Source organism: Salvia splendens, unplaced genomic scaffold (assembly GCF_004379255.2).
Source record: "Salvia splendens isolate huo1 unplaced genomic scaffold, SspV2 ctg712, whole genome shotgun sequence".
Lineage (NCBI taxonomy): Eukaryota > Viridiplantae > Streptophyta > Magnoliopsida > Lamiales > Lamiaceae > Salvia > Salvia splendens.
In genome coordinates this window covers 15787-29727 of record NW_024599381.1, presented here as the reverse complement: position 1 = coordinate 29727, position 13941 = coordinate 15787, and positions in this window count along the sequence as shown.

Genomic DNA, 13941 nt, shown 5'->3' with positions numbered 1-13941 from the left:
TACGGAGGCGCGGCGGACATGTGGGACGAGTACCTCCACATCGGTGAGACGACTACCCTGGATTATCTGAAGTATTTCTGTCAGGACGTCATTGAAATATTCCGTGATCAGTATCTTCGAATCCCTACCCCTGAAGAGTGCCAAGATCTGATGCAGATGCACGGGGAGAAGCATGGGTTCCCCGGGATGTTGGGCAGCATAGATTGTATGCATTGGGAGTGGAAGAACTGCCCCGCTGCCTGAAAGGGTTCTACACGACCGGCTACAAGGGAAAGAATCCCACGATGATCCTCGAGGCCGTAGCTAATTACCGGCTGTGAATTTGGCCTGCATATTTTGGGGTAGCCGGGTCGAACAACGACCTCAACGTCCTCAACTCGTCCCCCCTTTTCAACGAGCAGTGCCAGGGCGTCGGTCCGGTCATCAGTTTTATCGCCAACGGGAACCAACATGATATGGGCAACTACTTGGCGGATGGGATATATCCTAGGTGGCCCGTCTTTGTGAAGACGATCAGATGCGCATCAGATGAAAGGAAGACCTACTTTGCGGAACGGTAGGAGTCACTGCGCAAGGACGTGGAGCGCACATTTGGTGTGCTCCAGTCTCGATTGGCGGCAATTAGGGGTCAAACGCGTTTGTGGCATGTCGACTGCATTGCTGATATAATGTACACATGTATTATCCTGCACAACATGATTGTCAAAGATGAAGGAGTACAACGGACTAATTGGGCCAATGACGATGCTAATGAAGCCAGCCCAAGCCACGGCGTGGCCGCCCCCAACGTACGAAGGGGGTACCTCACGATGAAGTCGGCCGCCTCAAGGTACATGCCGACATGCGCCAAGTGGATGCTCATATTCGACTCCAAAAGGATTTAATTGAAGAGTTGTGGGCGCAGAGGACTGCATGTCGTTAGATTTTTTTAATTAATGTACTTTTTTTAATTTAAATATTATTATTGAATTTTCCCATATCTGTGTCGTAAATTTAATTCCGTATTTTGTGTGTGATAGAGATCAAGCTAATGATCTCCATTATCTCTTGAGATTATTTTCATTATTATGGAGATTGTTGAAGATTACAATTGATAGAGATCAAGCTAATGATCTCCATTATCTCTTGAGATTATTTTCATTATTGTGGAGATTGTTGAAAGATTACTTTAAATGTTGAGGATTTGTTTCTTTGTTTATCTATAGGTTGATCCTTATAAATAGCTCCTCTTTAGAAGAGCTAGATATCTCGAAAAATAAAGTGTATTAGGACGGTATCAACAGTAGGCCTCTTCGGAGGATTATCTTGGCCTCTTTGGAGGATTGTTCTTCTTTTATATTTATTGAATCCCAGTTCTTGTTTTACTTCCGCCTTTAACTCCATATCAATTTGGTGCGGTGAACAATGGTCGATACACGTTCCTCTGTATCACGCTCGGATGACATGCTCTCACGTGTCGAGGGTTTGGAGAAGGCAGTGGCAGAACTTACTGCTCATGTCCGCTCTTTAGATACGTCACTTGATGAAAGAATTCTTCGTAGCCTCGAACCTGTTCTACGCGAGCTCTGTGGGCCTCGCATTGGGGAGACTATACCGGAGACTCATCCAGACATGTCCCGGGATCCAGTCTCTGATCCAGACGCCTCCAGCCCGATTCCCACAAGCGGTACTCCACCAGCAATGGCGTTACCTTCATTTGATGGCACAGATGCTCTAGGTTGGCTTGCACGGGCTGGCCAATACTTCATGGTCAATAAAACGCCTGATGCCAGTCGTATGGACCTTGCCCTCATTGCCTTATCTGGGCCAGCTCTCCCCTGGATTCAGATTCTCCGTCGTAGGTTCCCTTCCCTCTCTTGGGACCAGTTTCACGTGAACTTCTCTTTCGCTTTGGCGACGATTCGGCTTGTGATAGTTATGAAGCCTTAGCTGCTACCAAACAAGATGGGTCTGTGGCAGATTACATTGCTTCATTTGAGTCACACTTAGCCCAGCTGCCCGATCTTACCGACAACCAATTACTGAGTTTCTTTTTAGCAAAGCTTAAACCACATATTCGGCTACAGTTAAGTGATCCAACAACATATTCGGATGCAGTTAAGATGGCCAAACGTATCGAGCGTATGTCGACGCCTCTAACCTATCCGATTAAGAATGACTCAGGTAATTTCTCCACTCAACGTTCCTCTATACAGCGTTCGAGTCACCCTTAGGCACACCCTCGGCCACCCCAACATCCAGCAACCTACTCGCCCAATTCCACTGCAGTGCCCAACTCTGGTACCCCCAATTCCACTTTCTCACACTCGGACTCAGCCTCATCATTCCCGTTGTCCTCAGGGCAGCGTCCCAATCACCGGTTCAGAAACATGTCTCAGGAGGAATACAACAAACATAGGGCCGCAGGCACATGTTTCCAATGCGGCCTCAAGTACAGCCCAACGCATCGTTGTCCACCCAAAACTCTCCAAGTAATTGTGCTCAATGATGATGATGATGATGATGCGGATGAGAGCTTCGAAGCAGGGATGGACGAGAATCTCGGCCCTCAGCCTTGTGGACAAGGCTGTTTTAATCCGGGAGGCAATTAATATCGATTACTAGGAACGGAAATGATGGTGATTGGATCCAAGTGATTGCTGATTTCTAGGCATATTGTATTATCTTTGATTTAGTTTTAAATTAAGAAAGTTAGGATTTCATGAGATTTGAATAAATTAGGGATTGATTGAATAATTGAATTAATTAGAGCAAATTTGGTGGGATTATTGTCTACTGCACTCCTATATATTCCATAGGGGAGCTTGAAGAATATATCCAGAGAGATCAAAGCTATTAGGCGGTGAAAACCGAGGCCTCGGTGAGAGGATTATTATCTATTTTATTTCCAAGTTCTATTGGTTCTTGTTTACAAAAGCTTGAGAGTCATTTTCTGTTCTTTATCTTTGAGTTGTTTATCCATTGGTTCTTACTGTCTTATCACTCCATAACAATTTAATTGATATCGATTACTAGGAATGGAAATGATGGTGATTGGATCCAAGTGATTGCTGATTTCTAGGCATATTGCATTATCTTTGATTTAGTTTTAAATTAAGAAAGTTAGGATTTCATGGGATTTGAATAAATTAGGGATTGATTGAATAATTGAATTAATTAGAGCAAATTTGGTAGGATTATTGTCTACTGCACTCCTATATATTCCATAGGGGAGCTAGAAGAATGTATCCAGAGAGATCAAAGCTATTAGGCGGTGAAAATCGAGGCCTCGGTGAGAGGATTATTATCTATTTTATTTCCAAGTTCTGTTGGTTCTTGTTTACAAAAGCTTGAGAGTCATTTTCTGTTCTTTATCTTTGAGTTGTTTATCCATTGGTTCTTACTGCCTTATCACTTCATAACAATTGGTGCGGCGAACGTGGATCGCATCATGGTGAACACTCAGAGCACTGAAGAACGTCTTGACAGATTGGAGAGGGCGGTCGCGAACATCAAAGTGCAAATGAGCACATTCGAAGCCCGAATCTCTAAATGTATCAATGATGCCTTGGCACCATTCTTGCAGGATCTGCAGTCTCGTGGCTTCATTCGGGAGCGCAGGCAACAGATCGCATTCACTTTAGATGATCAACCTTTATCTCACACCAACAATATCAAGTCCCACAACTTCAACACTGAGCCACCGCCGCCCCTACTTCCTCTTGCACCTAATCCGCCCCCAACCAGCCCCCTTGTGAAGGAGATACAACCAATTCAGCAACCCGTGACTCTCCCACGTTTGGATGCACCATCCATCCCTGCAAATCAGCATCTCCATAAGTTGCCCATCACCCAACCTAATTTTGCACTTTCACCATCCATTTCACAATCAAAACTGCTTGCACTCTCTCCACCCCTCACTGTACGTCCAGTTGGGGCAGGCCATCTCTCTTCACTCATGTTTTCCTCGCCCAATTTCACATGTGCATTCAGTGAAGCTAGTTGTAGGCGTATGACAACCAAACATCTTGAGTATGAATGGCTACTTGCAAGCCCAACAACAAGGATATCCAAGCAATGCATTAATGTTGTTGGTCGTTCTCTATTGTTTGGCAATCTGGATTCTCTTCGAAAGCACGAGTACGAGCCTCCACCGATCAAAGCAATGTGTTTATGTTTCAACTCCAGCCTTGTGGGCAAGGCTGTTTTGACAGCGAGGCAATTGATAGAGATCAAGCTAATGATCTCCATTATCTCTTGAGATTATTTTCATTATTATGGAGATTGTTGAAGATTACAATTGATAGAGATCAAGCTAATGATCTCCATTATCTCTTGAGATTATTTTCATTATTGTGGAGATTGTTGAAAGGTTACTTTAAATGTTGAGGATTTGTTTCTTTGTTTATCTATAGGTTGATCCTTATAAATAGCTCCTCTTTAGAAGAGCTAGATATCTTGGAAAATAAAGTGTATTAGGACGGTATCAACCGTAGGCCTCTTCGGAGGATTATCTTGGCCTCTTTGGAAGATTGTTCTTCTTTTATATTTATTGAATCCCAGTTCTTGTTTTACTTCCGCCTTTAACTCCATATCAGTGTGATTGTTAATTATTTGTTTTTTAGAATTTTGTTTATTGTGGCTAGCCTATTGTTTGTCCTGATGATGTGGCAGGAGAAGTTTTTAGTGCTGATAAAGTGGCAGGAGAAGTTTTTTAGAATTTTGTTTATTGTGGCTAGCCTATTGGTTGAAGCCGATCTCTCTATCCCTTCGCCGCTGTGGAGAACGGCTCCTCCCCTGCTGTTTCCATCTACTTGCAGCGAACCTCCGACGCCTTCAACCGCCTCGTCCAGTACCACTCCAAGACCAAGAACACCATCACTTTCGACTCCGTCACAGAAATCGAAAACGAGATTATCAACGATGTCGAATCTGATGGACACGCTACAGCAGCCGCCAAGTCGAAGAAGACAGAAAACAGCGGCAGCAAAAAGAGCAAAATTGATTCTTAACATGTTTGTACTACACTACTACTAATTACGGAGTATGTAGCAAAGATTTGTTGTGGCTGTTGTCATTCATTCACATTATAGCATAGCATTTGAATCATCAAGATTGCTTCTTTTTTTTTTGTCTTTTCTCTTTATAGTATTCAATTGAGTGAGTTTTATGAAACAAATGGTGTTCAAACAAGTTTGTAACAGCCAGACTTGTATCAACAAGTTAGATATGGAAATACTTATATTTTCAATCTGAACAAGAGCTGCTGCTACCAAATTTGGTGTTTTACTTTTATGTAAGTAATAATGGGTAATAATAAGGCTCAATTTGATGGAGTTGCCACTAAATTCTCTATGCAAAAGAAGAGTTTGCAAGATGATGTATCTAATGACTCTCTAGTCTCTACATTGCCTCTCCATCTGTGCTTTCACCTTCGTCATGTTCCAATCTTATACTAATGCTTCTTGGATTATGATATAGCGTAATACTAGTTTCTTTATTTGTAACTATAACACACTAAAAAAAGGATGTAGTTTTATAGAAATGGAATGTGACTCGCATCAATTTGATTTTATGCTGTAATGATAATGGTATGAAAATGTTGATGTATTACTGTGTAGCTAATTTCGTTTTTGTTGCACATAAATAAGGTTTTTACCATCTTTTGGGATATTGCGAGATCTGTCTAGTTTTCTTTACATGATCATGTTTAGGAATTGATACAAACAGTGTGTGTTGGGGGGAAATTGGATCTCTATCTCCTAGTAGGAGTCACTCAGAAGAGCATTGTCTCTCGTTCGAGGTTTGGGCGATGGGGAGGCCTGTCAAGTGGCGTCGCCTTTGTCCAAGTCGTCTCCAAACAGTCAGAACTACCCTCCACAAGGGGGACCTGTTGTCTTCCTAGCTGGGCTCCTTGGACTATGTTTTGTTGTTGGTCTTGGCGCCTTGCTTTGTAAACTTAGAGGATATGGGAGATTGAAAGGGAAAAATTTTCTTTGTTATGGACAGTAATTGACATAACTTTTTACCTTAATGTTATATGATGTCTTAGAATGAATATAAATTATAATACTTCTTCCCTCAAAAAATTTAAATTTTTGTTAGAATGATTCAAAGTTATAAGGCCATCCACAATAGGCGCCCAGCGACCGCCCAGCCGAGCGCCGGCGCTGGGCGGTTCACTGGGCGGTCTATTGCAGTCGCCCAGCGGACGATTGGAGAGAGAAACCGCGCAGCGCTGGGCGGTTTCGTGGCGCTGGGCGGTGCGCTGGGCGATCCGCTCGGCGCTATTGCAGCGCCCGGATCGCCCAGCGCAATTTTTTTTTTAAATTCGAATTTTTGAAATTCGAATTTTTAAAAAAAATCAAATATAAAAAAATATTATTTATTTATAAAAATTGTTTTCTATATATAAAAATCAATTTTTATAAATAAATTTATACTAGAAATTCGTAATAGCCCATATATATTTAATGGGCTTGCGAATTTATGAAACTCATTCTTGGTTGTCTCTCTTTTATAAAGACATCCTTGAATGTTTTATGTTCCACTTTCAATGTGGGACAAACTCATTCTTGGTTGCCTCTATTTTATAGAGACATCCTTGAATGTTTTATGTTCCACTTTCGATGTGGGACAAACTCATTCCAAGGATGTTTCTTTTTTATAGAGAGATATCCATGAATGTTTTATGTTCCACTTTCGATGTGGGACAAACTCATTCAAGGATGTTTCTCTTTTATAGAGAGATATCCTTGAATGTTTTATGTTCCACTTTCGATGTGGGACAATCTCATTCAAGGATGTTTCTCTTTTATAGAGAGATATCCTTGAATGTTTTATGTTCCACTTTCGATGTGGGACAATCTCATTCAAGGATGTTTCTCTTTTATAGAGAGATATCCTTGAATGTTTTATGTTCCACTTTCGATGTGGGACAAACTCATTCAAGGATGTTTCTCTTTTATAGAGAGATATCCTTGAATGTTTTATGTTCCACTTTCGATGTGGGACAATCTCATTCAAGGATGTTTCTCTTTTATAGAGAGATATCCTTGAATGTTTTATGTTCCAGTTTCGATGTGGGACAAACTCATTCAAGGATGTTTTTCTTTTATAGAGAGATATCCTTGAATGTTTTATGTTCCACTTTCGATGTGGGACAAACTCATTCCAAGGATGTTTCTCTTTTATAGAGAGATATCCATGAATGTTTTATGTTCAACTTTCGATGTGGGACAAACTCATTCAAGGATGTTTCTCTTTTATAGAGAGATATTCTTGAATGTTTTATGTTCCACTTTCGATGTGGGACAAACTCATTCAAGGATGTTTCTCTTTTATAAAGAGATATCCTTGAATGTTTTATGTTCCACTTTCGATGTGGGACAATCTCATTCAAGGATGTTTCTCTTTTATAGAGAGATATCCTTGAATGTTTTATGTTCCACTTTCGATGTGGGACAATCTCATTCAAGGATTTTCTATAAAATTGTATTTTAAATTATGTCATTTTTATTTTTTTAAGATTTTAATTATGTCTTTTTTTTTTATTTTTTAACTTTAAGTTGTAATGTTATTTTAAATTTTCATTTGTAAATTTAATTAATGTAATTTTTTTTAATTATGTAATTTTTTTTAATTATATACTTTTTAAATTTTATTAATATTAGTGAATTTTCCCGTATATGTCTCGTAAATTAAATTTCGTATATTGCGTTATTGTTAATTATTGCATTTTGTATATATTTGTTAATAGTGATGTGGATAGTATGTGGCTAGGCTATGGCTGGGCTATTGCTGGGCTATTTGCTTGTTTTGATGATGTGGCAGGAGGATTTTTAGTGCTGATGATGTAGCAGTGGTTAGGCTATGGTTGGGCTATTGCTGGGCTATTTCTATTGTGGATGGCCTAAAGGGCCTCCTACTGAATTCATTTATAAACTCTCCAAAAAGTCTTGGGAATTGGGATGCTAGAAGTGTTAGGACTTGTTTTGGGGTGGGGATCCTCTGCTGTGCTGAAAAGCACAGCAGTCCCTGCTGCCTCACCTAAAAAATAAAATAATCAAATAAATAAAAATAAATTTAATTAAATAAATATATATTATTTTAATGTTTTGTGTGAGGCAGGCTGCTGTGCCTAGCTCCACAATACCTTATTAATGAAACTCCAAAAAGTAATATATTAAAATTAAAATTGGATCTTGTACTTTGTGAAGCATCATATTTGGCGTAGAGTTATGTGCAAATTTAGACTTTTTTCACATGATAGTTCAACTTCAAGATGAAGGAATCATGTGAACAGAGTGTCAAGAATATCACAAGTAGATATCTGTGGTCCACAACCACTTTGGTTATACTTTGTTTTTAGAAATAAATACTATCCTGGAGAAGAAATAACCGTAATTAGGTATTTTTTTGTAAATAGGTATATAAGAAAGGTGCAATGTTTGATAGCAACATCACAATAAAAAATGTTTTTATTTAAAGTAGTATATGATTTTCTATATATTTAGTGGCATTTTGTTTAGAAAGGGACACCTTAGCAAAAAATGTAAAATTAACAGATTCAAAACAGGGAAATAAAGGCTGACACACCCCCTCTAATATGATAGGATGTTTATTAATTACTACAAGGAACACATTTAGTTATTTATTTAATTCCTTATGGATGTGTACGCATTGTTATTAATTAGGGCTAAAACAGCAATAAAAATTGAATCTTGGTATTATTCTTTAATTGATGGAGAAAAAGCTGCAGCTGGTAAGGTAGAATTTTTTTTTGTTAAATACTTAAATTCCAACTAAAGAACAAACGCCACTCTTTTCTGCAATAATAAAATGCAAGAGGGAGTTTTTCTTCTTAATATCTTAATTCTTCAAATTCCATTACTGCATGATGATTGGCGAATTTTTGATGGTAATAAATGCAGGTAATAAATATAGATCACGACACAGAAAGTTACGTGGTTCGATTTACTGAGGTAAATCTACGTCCACGGGAAGAAAGGAGGGCAAATTTGTATTGCTTGATCTGGATTACAGCTTACAATACTGACTTGCTATATGAGATTCGATATCTAGAGAGCTTAACCCTTGTCTATCTGATCTAAGTTTTATTTATACATTTGAACCAAGATCGTGGCTTGCAGGTTGACAACTGCTTCATACCACTAAATAGATCGTGGGTGTAGTGGAGGTCGTGGAGGTCCTGCATGGGTCCACTATCTCCTTGTTCGGTCGAATACTGAGACCGAACTGCTGAACTTTGCCGATCAGCTTTTGCCGATCTGAGAGTAGAGCTTGATTGGTTCTTTTGCCGATCTGAGAGTAGAGCTTGATTGGTTGGCTTTTACCGAGCTGTAGGCTGCGACCGAACTCTTTGGTTGTGCCGAACCGAACTGAACTCTTTGGTCGTGCCGAACTGATACTCTTTCTTGGGTTTTGGGCTAATGGGCCGTCACTGCTATTGGGCTCGCCATTAGGGTTTAGTTGTTTAGTTCGTACCCCATCACTACCCCCCCGAAAAGCGAAGTGAATCACTTCGGCATTTTGGATGAGTGTAAGGGGGAGGCTGACGTCAGGGGACGTGCCATGCGCGTGTCTGCATTAAATGCGATAGCAAATCCGGCCGTTGAATCCAGAAAAAGGGGGATTTGAAACGGCGCTACGGATTTGAAATGCCTCTGTGAATCTTATAAATATTACCATTTTCCATCATTGGAACACTTTTGCTATTGTTTCTTCTGCATTCTCTCTCTTTTGCGCAAAATTTCCTTCCGCTCCTTCAAGAATTTCTTCAGAACTTCTTCAGACTTTCAAAGAGTAAGAATCATGTCTTCTTCTTCTTCTTCTGAGTCAGGGTAGCGGTAGGAAAGGCGGTAAGGGGTCTTCTGGCCGGAAAGAGTCCGGGGAGAAGACCGTAGAATACTTTCACAGCATCTTGAGTAAGGACACTGTGATATCCCTACACGGAAAATATCTTCTTCCCGGGGGGAAGGTGGTGATTCCCGACGACGATCATAGGGCTAACTCGCCGCCGGAGGGTTATGCCACCGTTTACGAAGCCTGCTTAGAATGCGGGCTTCGTTTCCCTCTTCCCCCACCTTTTGTAGAGCTTCTTGATTTTTTCCAACTCCCTTTAGGTCAGGTGACTCCGAATTCTTGGAGGCACTTATCGGCCTTTGCTGCCGAACTGCGTAGGCTAGATAAGGATCTGTCTCTGAGGGCAATCCTTAATTTCTTCCAGTTTAAGAGGAAGGGATCTTGGTTTTACTTGATCCCTTTACAGCCCTTTAGAGCCTTTTGTAAAACCAAATGGCCGAAATGGCAAAATCGTTTCTTTTTTTATAATAGGACTTCGGCTTCGGACTTTTCCTGGAGAGGGCCGAAGTCCGTTATTCCTCATCCTCGGGTAGAACCGTTGGACGAGCTCGAGGCCGAGCTCAATAAGATTCCCATGATTAGGAAGCAGTACTTGGGGTCTGAGCTCGTCAAGGGCGACTTCATGTTCGACTCCTCGTCTTCGGACGACGAGACTGAGGGTGAGGATTTCTTTTTTATGCATTACTGCCTTGACGACGAAAACTAACCTTGTTTTCTTGCTTTTTGGCAGTGAACTTGCTAAACAAGCTCGGTCGCAAATCCTCCGAATCTAAGGAACCGGAGAGGCCGAAAACCACCAGCTCGGCGTCTGATGCCGAGAAGAATCCGAAGAGGCAAAAGACCTCTTCGGATCCAAAGAAGCCGGAGTCGACTTCGGCAAAGGGGAAGGCGAAGCTTCAGAAGCCCCCAAGAGCGCCAGAGAAAGACGTGGTCTTGGCGCCTCCTTCGGAACATATCTGTGAGCCCTTTTTATGGCCCACGGACTTCGCCGAGGTGAATTCTCTTCTTGATTTTCTGGCCTTGCTTTTTTCCTGTATTTTTTGTGGCCCCTCGGTTGACTTTTTCCTTTTTCCATTTTCAGAGGAACGATATGCTCAGCAAGCTCGTCGCAGTTGAACTCTCTAAAGCGTCCAGCGACTATGCTGAGATGCAGAGCAAGTTGACTGCTGCTCGTCACCAGGCCGAACAGGCTAGGGCAGACTTTGAGAAGGCAAGGGCTGCTAGGATCTCGGCTCAGGATGAGGCACAGCGGGCAAAAAAACGAGCTCATTATCCAGAGAGAGCAGACGAAACGGAGGGATGCTGCTGCCGTGGTTGCCCAAGGGGAGGCTCTCCGTGCTTTCGCGGAGAAACTCTTTTTGAGCAATCAATTTTCGGCCTTTGTCGGTGATCTGCTGAAACTGATGACCGATAATGCTGAGCAGGGACCCGAAGTCGTCCTGCCGCTGTATGGCCGAGAAATTGCAGCTCGTCTCCAGAGTCTGCCGCTCCTTGACGAGCTCGCGTCTTCCTCGGTCCTGCTTTCTGCTGACCGAGTCCGTAATTGCCGAGCTGACCGGGACGAGAACATGGAGGCCATCTTTGCCTCCTTGGGACCTGTTTCACCCGCTCCAATTTTCCAAGGAGAGGGTGAGCAGGAAAACGAGGCCGGCAAGGAGACCGAGCAGCCGGATCGGCAGACCGGCGACGGGCAGGCCGAGCAGGCTGGGGGGAGTAGGGAGGCTGAGGCTGAAGCCGAGGTGGACAAGGAGGGAGAAGCTGAAACCCGGAGGGGAGCCGGAGATGAAACTGGCGGAGTATGATTTCGTCTCCCTTCTCTTAGTTTAGTTTCTTTCTTCCTTCTTGTAAAATGGCCTTGAAGCCCTCCTTGTGTAAAAAATTTTTTTCTTATGAATGAAAAAATTTTCTTTCTACACTCGTGTCTTCGTATAGCTTTTCTTGATCTCTTTTACTCCTGTTGTGGTTTACTGCCTGCTCGGTAAGCTGAAATGCCGAACTGACCTAGCTGCTTTGTATTCTTTAACTCTAAGGAGCTGGAGGGTACTTCACTGGAAGCGGCTATACTCTTCGGCTTTAAACGAAGCTGAGAAAAAAGCCATAGAGGACCAGATGAAGTATGACGAACTCTTGGCTCGTTCAGTGGAGCTGGAGTCCGACAATAAGGACTTAGAGTCCATAAGGAAGGATCTGGAGGCCGAGCTGGATATTGTCGTCGCTGAGAGGACTGCATATGAGGATTTCATCTGCGGACGCGGGGGAATGAGCATATCTGAAGTTCAGAATCAAGTTGATGAACTGTGGGAGGAGCTTCATGTACTCCGGAGGAACAATGCGCTGGAGAGCTCGGCTTGCCAATAAGTTGTGAAATCATTACGGCGCTGGGCTTCTCGGTACGACATCATTCTTTCCCGGCGTCCTTCAATCGAGAGATTCCTTAGGCATTTCCCGCCAACAGATGCTCACACTCCAGCTCAAACCTCTGATCCACTTGCTCAAAATCCTACTCCAAATCAGCAACGAACTCAGGAGCAACCGAAAACGTCAAGACGAGAACGGACTCAGGAGCAACCGGAAACGTCAAGACAAGGACGGACTGAAGTTCGTAGAGGAGTTGTGATTATGAGTGAGCAAGATCAACAAATGCTTCGTGAAGAGACTCTTCGCCGCCGAGGTGCCAGAACTTCCCGGACTCAGGGAAGAGGCGGTAGGTCGATCAGAGCATCTCGTCGACCTGCTTATTCTTCAGCTGCCCGGAACGCCCGAACTCGGCTTCACGAGGATTTTTTGAATAGGTGGCTCAACTTTAGCAACCGTGGACAGTAGAATAGTCCTTTGTAATAGCGTAACGCCTTCTCGTAGGGCAGCGGAGTTGTATGCCGAACAAGACTTAATAAATGAAATTTTTTTCATTTCGCTTCTATCACTGCGTACTTACAGTTCAGCGATTTTATTTCGCTTCTATCACTGCGTACTTACAGTTCAGCGATTTTTTATTTCATTTATTGTACTCGTCCTCGGTCTTATGAAGTAAACTTCTTTGACCGGACTCGTCCTCGGTCTTATGAAGTAAACTTCTTTGACCGGACTCGTCCTTGGTCTTATGAAATAAACTTCTTTGACCGGACTCGTCCTCGGTCTTATGAAGTAAACTTCTTTGACCGGACTCGTCTTTGGTCTTATGAAGTAAACTTCTTTGACCGGACTCGTCTTTGGTCTTATGAAGTAAACTTCTTTGGCGGGACTTGGTTTGTGTCCTAATTTGGCGAGTTTTATCGCTTGGATCGGACTTTCCCTTTGTTAACCGAAGTGGTCTTATGAAGTAAAATCTTCTTTGACCGGACTTGGTTTGTGTCCTAATTTGGCGAGTTTTATCGCTCGGATCGGACTTTCCCTTTGTCCTAATTTGGCGAGTTTTATCGCTCGGATCGGACTTTCCCTTTGTCCTAATTTGGCGAGTTTTATCGCTCGGATCGGACTTTCCCTTTGTCCTAATTTGGCGAGTTTTATCGCTCGGATCGGACTTTCCCTTTTTGCAGTTCGTTTCAGACGAACTGCTTGTTTCTTAAGCTGAATTGTGGAGTCTTGTATCTTCCTGAGAAGCTTGGACTCACAATTGTCTTTAATACATGTTCTAAAAAGGGGATCAGCCTTTAAAGAACAAGATACCTCAGTAACATTTGTAAGAGACGACACGCACATAGAGAGACAACGCACATAAAGACAAATAAAAAAGACGAAAAAGGTTTTAAACTTTTATAAAACGACAAGCATGAAAAACAAGTAAAAAACAAAGAAAGCACATACCCCTAGGACCGAACTAGACACAAGACTGACTGACCGGACTGTCTCTTACAAATGGAACTTCTTGAGGTTGGAAATGTGCCATGTTCGGGGTACTTGTTCTCCTGACATGTGAGTCAATTTATAAGACCCTTTGCCGAGGACTTCTGACACCCGATATGGACCTTCCCATGTGGGTTCGAGTTTGCCCAGCTTTTCTGCTCGGCTTACTTCGTTGTTTCTCAAGACGAGATCTCCCACTTGAAATTGCAGCTTTTTCACCCTTTGGTTATAATA